The following is a 16,872-nucleotide window of genomic DNA, read 5'->3' as shown; positions in this document are numbered from 1 at the left end:
CTGATGGAATGTTGTAGTTGATTACCTTCAGAAAAGCCGGACAATCTTGCATAGACCTCGTGAGGCATTTGGGTAAAAACATCAACGACAAAAGCCTTGGGAAACACAGCAAAGGAATCTTGTTCCACCAGGACAATGCTCACCTCTGTCATTGCCATGGCTGCACTGTTTAAGTGAGACTTTGAAATCTTGGACCATCCCCTATACTCACCACTTCTAGCACCATCGGACTTTCCCTTTTGCGTGTGTATTTTCAAAAGTTTCTTTGTATTTTCAAGTGCACCTAAATTCGTACTGCCACTTTTACTGTTATAATCTTTCAAGGTTTGAATGGAGTTATCTCGGCAAACACTCAAAGCAAACATTCTGATTCCATACAGGCTAATTATACGCATTTAAATGGAAAGAACCAATCCACGCATGCATTCTCTCCAGTTAGTCCTTTAAGCGATTTCAACATGGAACCAACGTAGGAACCTGAGGGGAAGAGCGCGAGGAAATGAATCGATGTATCGGCAACAAACTTAGGAGGGAGGGAAGATGAGGAAAAAATCATTCGAATATAAGACCGAAGCAATAAGACAAACTACTCCAAATGAGGACTGCTTGCCCCCCTCTTCCCCCATAATGATTCCTAATGACGTGCCGCAATCAAACTAGAACACCAAAGCTGCGTTGGCGACCGTTTCTCCAGCGACCGCAGGGTCGTGACAGCCAGATTGCTCACTCTTAATCTACGAGCAGTAAGTCAAACCTCCAGGACGGTAAATAACGCGGACCGGCATTCGGTCGTACATGCGAACAACACTTTTACGTAAGTACAGCGTCGTGTGGCGTGCAACAAACGACACGAAATTCCTCAATTACACCATTTGCTCACGCGAAATAACGTGCTGGAACAGCGCACTAAATATCCGGACTCCAACACTTGGGAATAAATGCGGTGCAGATGGCAGCACTGATGCAGCCAACTTGTGTCCTAGGCTTTAAGTTCTGATTTTTTTTTTTTTTAATTCTATCCTTCTCTGAGATCTCTTACCATCGCTCATTGCGCGTGTTGTATAGAAGACGGTCAATATGGATCGCGTGCGCAGTTCGATGACGTAGCGCTGTATTTTTATTTATTTATTTTTTTATCGCTGGCTTTTTTGAGGGTCAGACCCACTTCGTTATACGCAAATGACACTCGCAGTGTTCGCTGATGATACATAAGCGTAGTTGGCACAACAGGAAACAGCTGTGTGAGGTTTCTGCCAGCGCGAGGAATGCGCAATTACGATTTTCTTTTTTGTGACAATGAGAAGTTCATGGATTATTCCGGGCACAATCTCGGCAAATAATTATTCAACGTTACATTACCTCTTTCTCTCCTGTCATTTATCACGTGTAGCTATGATTAATGGGTGCACACGTGCGTGCGTGTGTTTCTAGCTTAGCAAACGGTAATAAATTCGAAAAGATGAGTTTTAATTTACCCATTTTTATTGACTCACTCCATAAAGTGGAATAACAGTTTGAAAAATGGCTTTAGGAAAGTTGACTGCTCAAATGAATTACCGCATGCCTTAAAACAAGGAGTTTTGCCCCTTTTTTTTCACGGGGTCGTATCTCCACGTGGGGAATCCGGCGTGCCCCCACAGTCAAAGGTCTTGAATCATAGATCACAAAGTCTTTAAAGAACAAAAACAAAGGTCAAAGGCAGCGATACTACAATGACGGCATCCTCGCGCTTTAATCTAACCTTCCACCAGAGGGACCTTCCATGACGTAGCCTTATCCACTAAAACAAAGCCAAATAATGTCTGGACCAATGTGCAAAGAGATTCAAAGGTCGCAGTCTCCCTCGTTTTCGAGTTCTGTCCATGTCAGAAAAATCCTCTAGAGAGCATGGCATGGACTCCACAGAGTGTGGTAGGGTGTCTTGTGGTGTGCTGCATGTGTCCAATAATGCCCCCACATTGTCAGGTAAGGGATCGTAGCTTCGGATGTCCTTTTTCAGTAGATCACAAACATGCTCACTGGGTTGAGTTCGGCAGCCATGGGAGGACGAATTGTCACGTTCCTGAAACCACTTAGAAACCTGCCAAGCGTTGTGGCATGGTAGACTGCCATGTTAATAGATGCCGGAGTTGTCTGGATACATTGTCATCATAAAGGGTTGTACTTGGTCAGCGTTGATAGAAAGTTTGGTTGTTGTAAGGTTTTAGGCACATCAATAACTCAGGCCATATTGTGCCGTATATAACGTGTCATTAAATTGCGTATGTTCTGTGGTCGATTTGCTGTTTTCCAGACGTAAAACCACACTACCCTCGCTAGAGACCAACTGATTCAGCCATCGTGAAAAAGACCCATAATAATTCCTCTCATCGGACTCTAACTCAGATCTTTTCCACCCGGTGTGGGGAGGACAGTAATTTTACCAATTGTGCTACCCACGAGGGCATATGCCTCCGTACCACTTGCTACACGTTAGTGATGATTCGTGTTCGAATGCCGTTAGACGAAGTCATACATCCACACCTAGTATGACTTATTCAGCCATGATTGGAGACATTTCTGGAACTTGTTTACTGATTTCGATTGCAGTGCCCTCGACGTCCACTGTTAGACTTTCTCGAAATACTCAAAATGTATCCCTCTAAGCAGTTTTCATGCTTCGGAATAGGAAGAAGTTAGGTAGAGCCAATTTGGGGGGAGGGAGGACTCCTGAGAGATCCAACTTTTTGGTCAGAAACTGCCTCACTATCGCAGGACGAGTGTGCATGATATCTGTGACGATTTCTAACGATGCTTCAAGTGAAATATTCCGATTTGTCATTTAACTCCATCTGACTTCTTTCTATTCCCAAGTATTCATTGAAAAATTGGACACACGATTTGGATCTTAGGAGAAAGTCCAACAATATAAATCGAGGTCACTAAAATCGATATCAGTGAACGAGTTATAGAATTGCTTCCAATCGCGACAGAAGAGAATGGCTTCGCGTAGGAGGTTGTCCAAGAATCTATTTTTAAGGAATAAACAGCAAACAATTCACAACTTTAGGTTTAACTTACAAAGTAATTCATTTCTGGAACTTTTTAGGTACGCTCCACGCCTCGTATATATTTTTCTAAATTATCATGAAAGGGGTTTTTTTTTTTTTTGTTTTTTTGAGCGGTTATTTTCTTTACAATCAACCAGTTATAAATTCGGGTGGTGTTACTCTCTGGCAGAAATGAAGGATTGTACTGTTCAACAAATTTTGAGAATGATTTTATTAAATAACTTATGTTAATTCAAGGCTGCTCTCGCTTTTTTTTTAGGAGTGCGTTCCTCTGAATTCAATGCCTGACCTATCCAAATTGACAGTTCAATAAATCCCTGGAAACCTTTCTTGAACGTTTTTTAAACTGCCTCATATCTTTGCAACTGTCTTTTTTGGTCTCATAGCAACGGCCACGAGGCTTTAAGACCCGTATCCACTGTTTAGAGACAAGAATAGAGATTATCAGTTTGGATTCGTCTTCTGGTACGGTTCTCCATTCTTCTGTTATGGATCCGCCTTCTTCTAGCTGTGAAATTAGATTATCTGGAATCCAGCGTGTATAACAATCTTTATTAATAGTAAAAACTTTGCTACTTAACTTTTGGCCACCGGTGTATTTAAGGGTGCCCAATTCTCTTCAATTGCTCGTTTGAAGAAACGCAAGGTGTTATTCTATGGACGGACACGCATCTGAACACACATCACACAAGCTGGTGAATGATATCTGCGGATATATGGCCTAACCGCTTGGAACAACAACAACACGCGCGCTCTGGCTCGCTCTAGCACACTTCGTCAACGATATCGGGCCTGTCTGGGAAATGATTTCGCTGTTCTGCGAAACACTACACATTCTTTCAGGCTTTGTCAACCGTAATTATAATTTTTTTTCTTTTCTGAGAGGCTTCCTTATGTGTCGCTGTTTCGGAACTGCCGTGAATAACATGTAAAGGTCACGACTTCCTTCCGATACGAATTGCTGCGGCATCAAATAAACCGGACGTTCATTTGCGTCGTTTTGTGGAGCGCACTCGCTGCCATACATACGCACGATACACAATTACGGCCATAAAAAATGCTCCGTGTCATGAGGGACGGCGTTTGTGCAGGAGCATTTTATGGTCGTAAACCTGTGCATGGTTTTGTGGATTTCTTTCTGCATGGAGTAGTTCAGCCGGAAGTGTGACAATTGCTAAGAACAGGAAGTGGAAAAGATCGAACTGAAATGCCATTTTCAAAGGTACAATGAATGGATTTGGCGATAAATGTTACGCAAGGGTCTGTGTTTTTTCAAGCTAAACTAAATGGTTTCGTAAATTACGAATACAATCCATCCCTGTCGGCGTTGTTACAAACGTGGTGTTTATTTCTCTATGAAAAGGTGCAACGAATCATTTAGCCTCAAATGAAGTCATAATCTCCTATTCGATAGGCTTCCTTGATGCTAGAGTGATCAAGGAAGTCATTGAGTTCTTTGATCAAAAGCGTGTTTGTGTTTTTCTGAATTGGGTTTTCATCCCGCAAATGCAAAATCTCGCAATTGTTATCCATATTACAGAAGGTTAATCGCTCGTGGTCGCTTGTCACACTGTTTTTAAAAGAAAAGTTTTAAACTCTGGCAAAGGGAAACATTTTTACCCTTCTAGATGATGCAGATGTTACCCTCCCATCATGTGGGAAGGTTAAAAATCCTTTATGTAGATTATTAAAGATATCTTCAATAATAAAGACCCTTGATACAGGGTTTCGTCAACAATTAGCAATTAATCCTTGAAGATACCATGAACTAAATTCAACTAAATTGTAAGCTTCAAATAATTACATAAAATCGTTCTTTTATATTCTCTTCGAGGTTCCTGTGACATTTGACCTCAACATACGAGTGGTGTTTCTCGCTGACCTGGACCATCACTGTCCAGATCTGCAGGATAAAGTCACTGATAAAACTGCTCGTCTATGGGCTGCAATAAACGAAAAAATACATACTTTAAAGTTTTAAAAAATTATAATTTTAAATTACTGCAAGTATTTAAAACAGTAGCAGTTCAGATCTTTGGGAAAATCCGTTCGAGTAGGCCGCCTATTTATTACCTCATTAATATTAATTGTATAATAATATGTTTATCAATATTTGCATAATAATAAGCAAACGATCTATTTTAATTTAATAATTCAAACATAAATCTGAAAATAAGTAACTTAGCATTGTGATGAAAGGTGTTCCACTACAGATGTTTAGGATGAGGAGAAAATACTCCCACGCCCAACTGAGCTATTGGTTGTCAATGCCACTATGCAAGGTCTGGCATTGTCCTGGTGGGGAAAGATGCCTTGAATTCTACGTGTTATGGAGATGAATGACTCTAAGTGTTATGGAAAGATGCCTTGATCATCATTTCCAATAAGTTCCAACAGATATTCGCAGTAATCTTCCATTCCCTAACAAGGGAATGGAAGATTCCCTTAAGAAAATGACGCCTTTGGCCTCGCAGATGTCAAAAATCATTTCTTATATATACCAAAGATCAAAAGGAAAGCCTATTTTCTCATGTGGCTAATTCTTAGTCTGCTGACGCGACAAACAAGTATTCTTAGTCGACTCTTTTTAATGTAAACGTCATGGAAGCAACAAGACCATGTGGATTTTTTGTAACTGTTCGAGGTTATTCGGCTGATAGCATTCTCCATCATTGCCATCCATCACGAATTGTGTACAATGACGTTTCTTACCACCCTCCGTGCTTAAAGGTCATCGTGACCTACGGATTTCAAGTCAACTTTAGCCTTTCCTTTCCATTCTACTTCCCAATCACTCATAATATGGCAGTTTTCTCCCCCTCTTCAAAAAATCCGGTACACCTACGTTTTTCTCGCAATTTCCAAATCTCCATATTAAAAAGGAGTGTTTGGTATTTCCAGGCACATGTCAGACCTCATGTAACTGAACTCTTGATATTTTAAACACCAGGAACGCGTGAAAAACTCGTAAATAAGAAAGAATAGTCAACCCTTGTCTAGGAAGGGAATTTACAAAACGTTTAGTGCAAATGTGGTTGACGTAGAGGCTAAGATAAATAATCTCAGAGGGCGTCAGTACAGAACCTGTTTTTCTTTTGTGACAATAAACTGATAAACCATTCGTCAACGTTTTTCCGTTCTCCTTTTTTTTCTCTTTCCCTGAACCTCATAGCCTTAGTTTAACTGCTGACATCGGATAACTCTCAACTTAACAAAGAATTATCCAATAAAAAATAAAAAATCACACTACGCATTTTGTCTTTGGCGTGTGGCCAGAAAAATACTTCTTCAAAATTGTTTAAATTAAAATTCTATTTGCAGAACTATTACGGCCTTTGTCAAATAAGCATTTTGAAAGTACAGGTCCGATCAGGTTATTTAGAAAATGCTCTGAGGCAAAAAGACCATGAGGGATCAATCTTGCCTGCAGTTGCTTATATTCTATGGTCAGTTTTTCAAGATAAAAGTTAAAAAGGAAGAAATGCTTGGTTATTTGAGTTGGAACTTATGGACATTATTCCTCTTTTGGAATTTGTACGTAATACCTTGTAGACGAGTTCCCCAATCTGTTAATTCTATATCGAACAGTTAAACATTTAAGAAAATGAAGGTAATTCAATCATACAGGGTAAGTGTGGAGAGTTGCATAAGCGACTGGTCTGAAACGTACTGTTTGCAAAGTACAAGTCATTATGGCTGTTGGCGAGATCAGAATTTCTGGGTGGAGATGTTTACTAAGTTTGTAGAAGATGAAGAGCTGATTAAACGTTTTATGTTTAGTAATGAGTTCACATTTCACGTCACAGGCAAGGTTCACGTACATAAAGAGTGTGGGGAAGTTAAAACCTAACACTGTGTTGGAACTTTTAAGAGTACCACATCCGAGATACTCCCAAAGTTAATGTGTTTTGGGATGCAATTTGGAGAAATAAGGCCATCCTTCATAGAAAGAGCAATCGTCTCTTCCTGTATCAAGACATGCTGGAGAATTATCTGATCCCGCAGAACTGCTCAAAATGATCCCTGCAACAATGTGCTCTTCCATCATAATGGCGCATCCACTCATTTACATTAGGATATTGGAGGCTGTTTGGATTTCCACTGGGTAAGGTTCACAAACAAGTCAAATTCTGTTGCCAGCTTCCTCATCGGACCTCACACCATTTGACTCTTTTGTGGGGTTACGTTGAGGACAAGACGTACATGGCTTTTGCCAAATGATTACAGCAACTTCCACTTCAACTTTCTACTAATGTTTGTACTAATTTTCTTCCATTACAATTTTTCCTTTATTAAAACATAACAAAGATTTATAAGACACCAAATGTGTGAAGCTACTTTTACCTTACCCTGTTTATAAGGCCGTTGCTGTTTTCTTCTTTTTAAACCGAAAATCTCAATGCAAGGAAAGCTTAAGAAACTCCATGTCTCTCCGCCACAGGCAACCGATAATTAACATCAATTAAAAGAGATAATTTAAAAGGGGGATTCACCTTCTTGTTGCCAGCTATTGCACCATCATGTGCTAACTCTCTGAACGTAATTTTTCAATTAGAAGTCCACTTGATTCATTAATTATTGAGTCGGGATAATTAGGGTGTCGAAATAAAAACTTACACGATCAACGTCACAAAGAAGATTTGAGGAAGTAAAACGAATGCTACCTAATGAGAAGGAAAAAAAATAATTAATTTCCATTAATACCTTTCCTCATTATATCTAGACATCTCTTTCACCTTAATAATTAAGGAGAAATAATTACCCAAAGAAAGTTTATAGTAGCGTCAATACAGCTCTGTCATCTTAAAATCTTTCCCAACTCGGGTTGCAATTAATGATTTTCTTGTGTGGTTTGGGGCAATTAAAGGAAACAAATCACTTTGTCCATTACAGATTGTTCTTAATTATTACTAAAAGCTCCTTTTCGAATGATGGGCGGTTTGTCACTTGTAATGCTTTGAAGGATTGCATTGGTCTTGGAAAAGTACGAAGAACCAATCATTTTGTGACAAAGGCTCTGCAGACATTGCAATGACACGAAGCTGTGTGTATATATAAGAATTCGTGGACTGTCAAAAGAGGATCTACATTGATTAAAAATGAGGTTCAAGTATGGTAGTAGGTCATCAACCAAGAGTGGTATTGTAGAGATAACACTGCTTTTTAAGAATGGAAATCCGTTTGATATATTTCAGCTTATTATCGACTACACTTGACAAAGAAGGGTGGACAGGTGGATTTCGTGATATACCTGTATAAGCAATTCCAAACATTGTTCTCTCATGAAATTTCATGTAAGAAGAAGACGAAGAGATTAATACAAATTGAAAATGCACACTCAACCCAAGCTTTTTCAGAAATGAATGCCCAACAACATTTCAGCGCAATTTCATTCTCTTAACTGAATATTTCTGATAGCCTGATTCCTCAACACCCCCTGCGCACCCAATCTTGCACTCTATCAGTAGCGCGCAGTTCTAATCATCTACAAATAATGATACCAAATTTTTCTCATTCATCAACTCAAATATTCTTGTGATCTAAATATGATCACAAGAATATTTGATTTGATGAAAAATTGGACATTTCTGAGTATTATCCATTATAGCAATTCCTTTTGCATCTCCAATGGTAGGATGCTTTGATTGCAATAAAAATCTTTATTTTGATGGGTAGCAATCACGTGGAATTTGTGTAGCAGTCTTTCTAAAGGCTTGAACAAGTGTGCAGGGAGTACAAAGTCCAAAAAAAAATCCTAAAAATAAGCCCTGAGCTTATCAAAAGAACCGGAGCTGCTGTTTCAAATATGTCACAACATTTCTAGGAACTAGAAGAAGGGAGGGCGATATGGAATCGGAATTGGATCAAAAATTTCCGCAGGGACAAACAAAATATGTGTTAAAAATTTGATGTTGATCCCACTTCCTCCTCAAGTAATGCTCAAAATTGAATATGAAACATACTTAAACTTGAAATTTTATTGAAAAAAAATGTTCAATTTTTATTGGTACGATTTTAAGAACATTTTGGAATGACTTGATAAATCTTTAAAATAAATCGAAATATGATTTCACGAAAATATGTCCACCGGAAGTCAACTTTGCCATTAATTAATCCGAATGGCAAAGTTGAGACAAATCTAAGTCCTCTGAAACGTGGAAATTCACCTTTTGAAGAGGAGGTTGGGGAGAGGGATTAGAAATATTTTTGTTTGCAAATCACAATGTTTTATTTATTGAGAAATAATATGATATTTTATTTCCAGGGTCGGCCAAGGATTAAAAAAAAGGATCCGTGGCCGAAAACATCGGCATGACAATGATTTAGAATCACTGAAATGAACGTATCAAAAGGTGCCACACGATGATAATGGAATGTGTTAGACAAGTCCCGTTTAAATAATTGCCTAATTAGTGCAGTCCTCCAAATTCGGTAGAAGATTTAATCCTGAAATATGCTACAGAAAACTGAAGACCCACAAAGTGCGATCAATACAGAAGACTGGGAAGTCATTTCTACGATTATAAGGAAATTTAATCGCAGTAAATGCGTCAATGCCATGGTGTTTAACCAGCCTCTCCCATTTTATGATAATACTATTAGCACTTTAAACGCCACTAAGATATGAAGCTGGAATAAGTCATTAGCGGTGTCTGGACTTACAACGGAGATAATTGTATTTAAACGATAATTAGGTGAAGGCCATTTTAAATTCTCCAGCTTCGGGAGATTAAAACGATCTCTTCTCCTCCTCTCCTCCCCCCCAAACTTTCGGAAGATTTCTCTACGTTCAGTCAGAAATCAGTGATTAAATCAGGCAGTCAGGCAACTGAGAGAATCCTGGGTAATTAAGCAGATAACGACTCTTTACTATCTGCTAGAAAGGTGCCATCAATCACTGAGACTTATCATTTCATCGACCGTACCAGTAACGTCAAATATCAACATCATCCGTCTAGATAGTCCACTGATGACAACCTGCCAATTTGGGAACTTCGGGGGAGAAAAAAAAATGCCTAATCAGCATTAAAGGGAATATCCTGATTACAGGCTTTCACCTACACACAGACGAAGGAGAAATGAGGAGAAGAAAGAGGATGTTGGGACTTCGCAAACATACAAATTTCGTGTCGGTGCTAATTGATATTCCTACGATTAAGTAAGACACTGCTACACACACACACATATCGGCAAACTAGTTTTCTCTCAAGCGAGAGGGCTCTTCTAATTATTTTCATTGAGCGAGCGCGCCCTGTAAATCCTCGCGGGTGTTGTGAAGATAGTGGTTGGTACAGTGTCGCGTGCCTTTGCTACAACTCGCAGAAGTGATCAATCATTTAGTAGAGGTCTATAGCTGTGATTAACTGCCGTGTGTCCTGGATAAACTATTCTCTGTGTACTTTTTTCTTTTCGTTTCTTAAGTAAGACACAAAAAGAGAAAGTAAGAACAGCAGAGATGACGAGAAAAATAAAGCGAAGTAGAGTGTGGATAAAATCACTGCACGCGTACAGAGAATGTGAGCGAAATTCTGCGCACTAACTGTTTTTAGTCGGATAACGTCTCATCAGTGGCAAACCCCCGGAGAGGATATTTAGGGGTGTATACAGATCCCTAAAAATGAAAGAGTATAAGTAGCTGACGAATGAGCAAATTAACCCGAGCCGAATCTTCCCAAGGTCCTTGTAAGGACATGGGCCAAATAAGATTACCTCATAGAACTGTGGGCCAGGATTTATCTCAATTACAAAAATATAGCATTCGCTTGTATGGGGTTCTCGCCTAGTGGTAAAAATCCATAACAAGCTTAAAAGCCAGTCAGTCGTATTGTAAACAAAGTGGTTTGATTGGTGAAGCCTCATCTTGTACAGCGTTAAATACATTTTTTTAATTCGTAAGTAGTGGTCAAGTGCTACGTGCTCTTGAAGCAAAATTAATGTGCTTTCATTGAGAAATTAAATATTAAAGAGCATTTAAATTATACGCGGTTAAAGCCAGTTCAAAACAGGGAACCTTGTTGGTATGGCCATCTCTGTTGAAATGTTTGTACTTCAATCGTTTATCACTTAATCTCCTCTGAAGTTACAGAAAGCCCTTAAAGAATATATATTCACACCAGTAGGTAAACCCAGTGCAAAGCAATATGCCAAAAATGATGAAGAGCATCTCCTGAGTCAGATCCACTTCAGAAACATCCTTTATCAAAGTTTCTAGCAATTGCTGAGGGTAAACCAGACGAAATACAGGGAGGTTCAAAGCTTGGATTACAGATCCAAGTGCCGATGAAGTCTGTTTTTCTTTAAGGCGATTTTATTTGGTGTAGGTAATTTACTCCACCTTGTAAACTGTTGGAGACCCCACCTGTCCCGGACACAATACATAATTCAACAATTCTATAATGAATTAGAGATCGATTAAAAACATGGAGTTTTTAGAAAAATACTGAACACGATGTACTTAAATAATTTCCATAAAACTTTTTTGCATATCATGTATAATTCTGGCGAAATCATCCTCTTATTTTGCCTTTGGAGTGCGGACAGTTAACTTCACCATGGACGTATTTGAAAATGTCAAGGACATCACGCAGGCGATTCTCTTGAATTCAGTGTATAAATAATAACTAATACAGGAAAGAGACCGAATCCAAGAAGTAGCAAAGATGGATAAATTCCATCCACACTGTGCTAGTCACGTTGTGAAAACAATTCAGGGACACAAGATGTCCTGCCAAGCCCTCCTAGGGCCCATTTTTGTCACGGAAACTGATTTATCCAGAAATTTAAGATATCATACAGACTATACTAGACATCAATTTGAACCCGAACCTCATCTTTGCACGGGCGTTGCAAAAGACGGTCATTATAATTCAACCGAATTTTTCCTTGTTATGCACAAGTCACGAATTTTCAAGAAAAATGAAATTCTGGATGGAATCGACTCTTTTGCAAGTTGGAGGAGAATGCACCAGTTCTCCAATGATTCGAACAGTTCGCGATTATAATATAAGATTTCTGAAACAGAGAGAGCGAGAGAGAGAGAGAGAGAGAAGGGCTATCTCGCGATCATATTTTAACATCTTAAGGAAGGGCCACGCGACATGAAATGCAACTGCACTTGACACGTTTCAGGTGCCCGATGAAAACAGGTTAGTAAACAAAAGGACCTATGGAAGTAAACTGACCACACAGAACACAATCTATACAAGGTTATTTCGCCGCTTATTCATAACCAGTTTACTCTAAAATTAATGATTACTATCTGCGAATGTAAAAAATAAAAAATAAAATAAAGAGTACCGGGAAACAACCTTACAATATTCCGTTAAAAAAACAGCAATTCTGTGATAAATCTAGAATGCAAACTTGTGAGATTTTATTAGAAACGCAAGTAGGGTCCATAAGACAAGATTTAAAACAAAACCTTTTCTTGTGACACACTGTACTCTGTCGTTGAAAAGCGGATTGAACACGAGTTGGAACTTTGTCAACTCAATGCCTTTGCAAACTTTATTAATCTGTAATGAGAGCGCTCCCTTTATGTTTTCTGCATTTCTTCAATCCACATTGCATTATTTCTGAAAACCCCATTTATATTCTCGTATATGTTGCATTACTGGCATTATCAGAGCTCATAAATTTAGTTCAATGGTTATGCAACATCAATTGCGTGGCAGCTGTTCATCTATTGGCCGTTGGTTTATAACTGATGCGCTTGTTTGCACGTGAGCCACGTACCAGATGTCCGTGTGGTGCCCTACCGTGATGATGATGATGCGTAGAATTAATGTAGATGAGTGCATCAGAGAGAGGGACTTTAATTCTAATATGCAGCTGTTTCTTACTGATCCCGGATTAACTGTGTTCCAAGAGTGGTTTGTCTACTTATGAATTTAAAATAAAAAAGCGGCCGGCGAAAATTTTCATTTTAGGGGAGGAGGGAGGGAAGTCTAAAGTGCAAGAGACAGCAAAAGGATTCTTCACTTCCTTTCGGGATGCCTTAAGATTATTCATACGCTTCGCATCGAAACATTCCACGCAGACTCGAAGTCATGGTTACAACCACATTTGAGTGGCTTTCATTCATCTCCCTGTTGTAACTAATTCTCTATTATACAGCTGACAGCTCGTGCACTTACTTCAAATGGACAATAAAGCGATAGGAGTTGACCACGTTCGTGCTCTGAAATCGTCGCTTGTAAAGCAGCCGTGGCTGGCCACATTGTGTGTGTGTGTGTACGTGATCTTTGTCCTTGAACTTTTAAACACACTCCACCGGGGGAGTGTCACTCACCTGTAATCCATATCAGTCATCGCCAGAAGGTAACGGATGTACATGGGGAGCGTGCGTCCGTCATATCCCACCACAAGTATAGAACATGTAAGGGGTGCTCCTCTGTAGGCTTTGTTAATGTTTTTGTTATTATTATTTTTTTTATTCTCTGAACGTTTTGGCAACAGAACAAAGGAGCAACAGAAAGGAGGATAAGAAGATATTAGTTGATTGCTTCATCGTGGAAATAACGCAGTTCTTGCAGACCCCTCTCTCCTACCCTCTCTGGCTCAACCTTATCTTTATCTCATTACAGGGAATTTCCAGTTTATTACTGAATGCACCGACTCTTATCAACAGCGTGATACATAATTAAGTCCCTATTTTATTTAAATACTAGGTTGTTAATGTAAATAAAACACCATATCGCTCTCTCTCTTTCTTCTAAAGACCATCCCCTTTAGTAAATCAAGCCACTGTGTGGAAAAGGGTATCCCCCAGTCAATTACGAATTTCTACGCAGAAAGAGGTGCTCCTCGTTGACTCATTCCCGAATTTCTGGAAAGAGTTTGAATCATTTCTCGGCATCTCTGTATCGCAGAAGATGCATGGTCCATTCACTTTGGATGAGATTATTTCTCTCCAAACAAGCAATCCTTTTTGCTTCATTTCTTGACCAGTAATGGCAGTTATAACTGTTGGCCAAACCACCAACTTCAAACACAGCTTCAAAAGACAAGATAATTTTATGTAATTCATGTGAACATTCATCTGTCCACTTGATAATTTTGCATTATCCCGTTATCTTATCTCAACCATCTGGTAACATAACGAGATTTATTCCCTTTTAAATCCTTCGCCAAAACTAGCTAAACTACACATGATAATTACATAATAATGCATTATGAATGTATGTAATAATTTATTACGGACTTCCATAATATGCATAATAATTACAGTCTGTCTCAAGCGATGGTAGCGTGGTTTTTTTTCTTCTGGAAACTGGGGTTTTTCGTCTAGCAAATAGACCAAAGAATAACGCAGTTACAGACAATATTCTGATGCCTCACAGCCTTAGTTACTTTGGTGCTTACCATACCTAACACCGGATCTGAACGATGAATGTATCTGGGATGCCGTTGGGAGATGACTGAACCACGTCGGTGTCGTTTCCCATCATGAGAATGAACCCTTCATGGGCTACGATTTGTTCTTATAGAAAGTGCAATTTTTCATTACCAAAATGGACCACACCATCCACTTGGGAACAGTGCGAAAACTCGCTGTGAGGATTGATCATACTTCCATTTAACACCTGAATCACGAAGGATTGGTCCCTCACAATGCCACTCACTTCCAGGATGTCATGAAAAACAGGAATATTTCTTTTCAAACTTGATGGAACTGAGTGTTATAATAATAATACTCCTCTATAAACAGCAGAGTGTACTTTTTATTGATATCTCACATTTTATGAGTGCAGCTGAACAACACTTACCTGTTTAATGTAGGCTACTATTAGAAAAAAAAAATTTACTAATTTAAATAGAAAGCGATATAAATGGATATCCACAATCAATAAAAGGACAGTTGGTCGTGCTCGTACCTCCAGCAACCATCAAATGTTTAATTCCATTAGGCGTCCACCTGCAATCACGTTTCCGCCTGCCTGATGGTCAAAGTGATATCAGGTAATTCAAATGTTCCGTATTTTACCTCCGATGCCGGGTTTTCACATTTTAATACAAGTTTGAATAATGTCCTGCCTTAAACCATTTCACGTGTTTCTTAAATCACGTGATACTCGAGTGAAAGAATTTTTCTTTCAAGGGACCCACGAAGTTTCTCTTTGATGACGAAACCCAAATAACTAACAATTGTTATTATTAACCCATCTTGTTCATGCATAACATGCGAAAGCAATCAATGTTGAAACTCAAAGATCGCCTCAAGATAAATCATCATGACAGGGCATTTTAAAGGATTTCTCTAAAATCATTTTTCTGTTTTATCTGTAGTCAAAGATCAGGGTTAGAACCAGCTGTTCCGGTCCACGAGCGTTTAACCAGTCCTATTACTCTTTGATATGACTGCATGATCACATGTTTATGGTAACTTGAAGAAATCAATCATAGCTTGTGCAATGCCCACTTTCTATACTCCGTCCACATTCTTTTTGCTAAATAATGCGCACTAAATATTCAGTTTACAATGCGGAATACTCCGATTAGACATAATAAGGTTAAGAAATGGCGGTGGCTTCATGAATGCCTGTTAGCAACAAAGATTAACGATGAGATTTAACGAACATTAAATCTTAGAAACCTGGTAGTGAACAAGCTCGTGACTATCAGCTAGAGTAATAGTTAGCGTGTCCAACGGGCTTTTTCGATTCATTTAATGAAGATAATGATGATCTGAAGGACTTTTTGCATGCACCTCGAATACAGCTATAAAGTTGTCTGCACCCAACAGCTCAAGCTTGGAATAATGAAAATCGGCCACTTAAATACTTCTCTCACAATAAGAGAACAGAAACGTTTGTAGCTTATTTCATATCGCTGGTAATATATTTTAGTTTTATTTGCTATGCATATATATATTTTTTTTAATCACAGTGCCACCATTGAAGGTTCACGGATTCGATTGTTAGTTGATTGTTGGAAGTGTTCACGACTGTAAATCGATTGTTGGAAGTGTTTACGATTGTTAATCGATTGTTGGAAGTGTTCACGATTGTTAATCGATTGTTGGAAGTGTTCACGATTGTTAATCGATTGTTGGAAGTGTTCACGATTGTTAATCGATTGTTGGAAGTGTTCATGGAGATTCGATTGTTAGTAATAGTCAATCGATTGCTGGAGATTTGCCAATTCTACTACTGTTGTTCAATTTGAACACCGAAAAAAACACGATGTCGAAAAACTTGCAATTTCAGAAATTCCACAAGATAATACAGTAAATTAAAGAACCATCTTTTCGTGAATAATGTATAACTGTTTAAAAGCTAATTTTTCATAATTTCAAAATCCACGACTTTCAGCTGATATTTTTAGTATGGCGGGGGAAGCAGAATTTACGAGTTTGTCCAATCAGATAATGAGGAAAGAGGTCTACCGCTTCTCATCAATAGCTTTAAGCAACGAGCTCAGTAATGACCACATAATCATCTATCGACGTTGCTATCGCCAACGCATGTCGTGTTTGAAGCGTGGGTGAAAAAAAACCATCCCTCCCCTCCGCTCCTCCTGATTCACCTGGCTGCCGACTGAAACAGGAGAGCGCAAGGCACGCGCGTGCAGAGGCGTTTCATTCTGCGGTATTGCGTGTATGCAGCAGCTTCACAGAAGAGAGAGGTGGGAAAAACTTTTTTTGCTTTTTTTTTTTTTTTCGAAGTCAGGATGCTCCATCTGCCGGAGAAGTGGTGAACCATCACACGCTGATGTGCGTATTGCACAGCTGTTATCATTAATTCTATTACAGTTCCGAAGTTCGAAGACTGATATTTACTCTCATGCGGGACGATTTTTGTCTGCGGTATGGCAGGTAGGA

The sequence above is a fragment of the Mastigoproctus giganteus genome, chromosome 1 (assembly GCF_048544385.1).
Source record: "Mastigoproctus giganteus isolate SK-2022 chromosome 1, ASM4854438v1, whole genome shotgun sequence".
Taxonomy (NCBI): domain Eukaryota; kingdom Metazoa; phylum Arthropoda; class Arachnida; order Uropygi; family Thelyphonidae; genus Mastigoproctus; species Mastigoproctus giganteus.
This window is presented reverse-complemented; position numbering follows the sequence as displayed.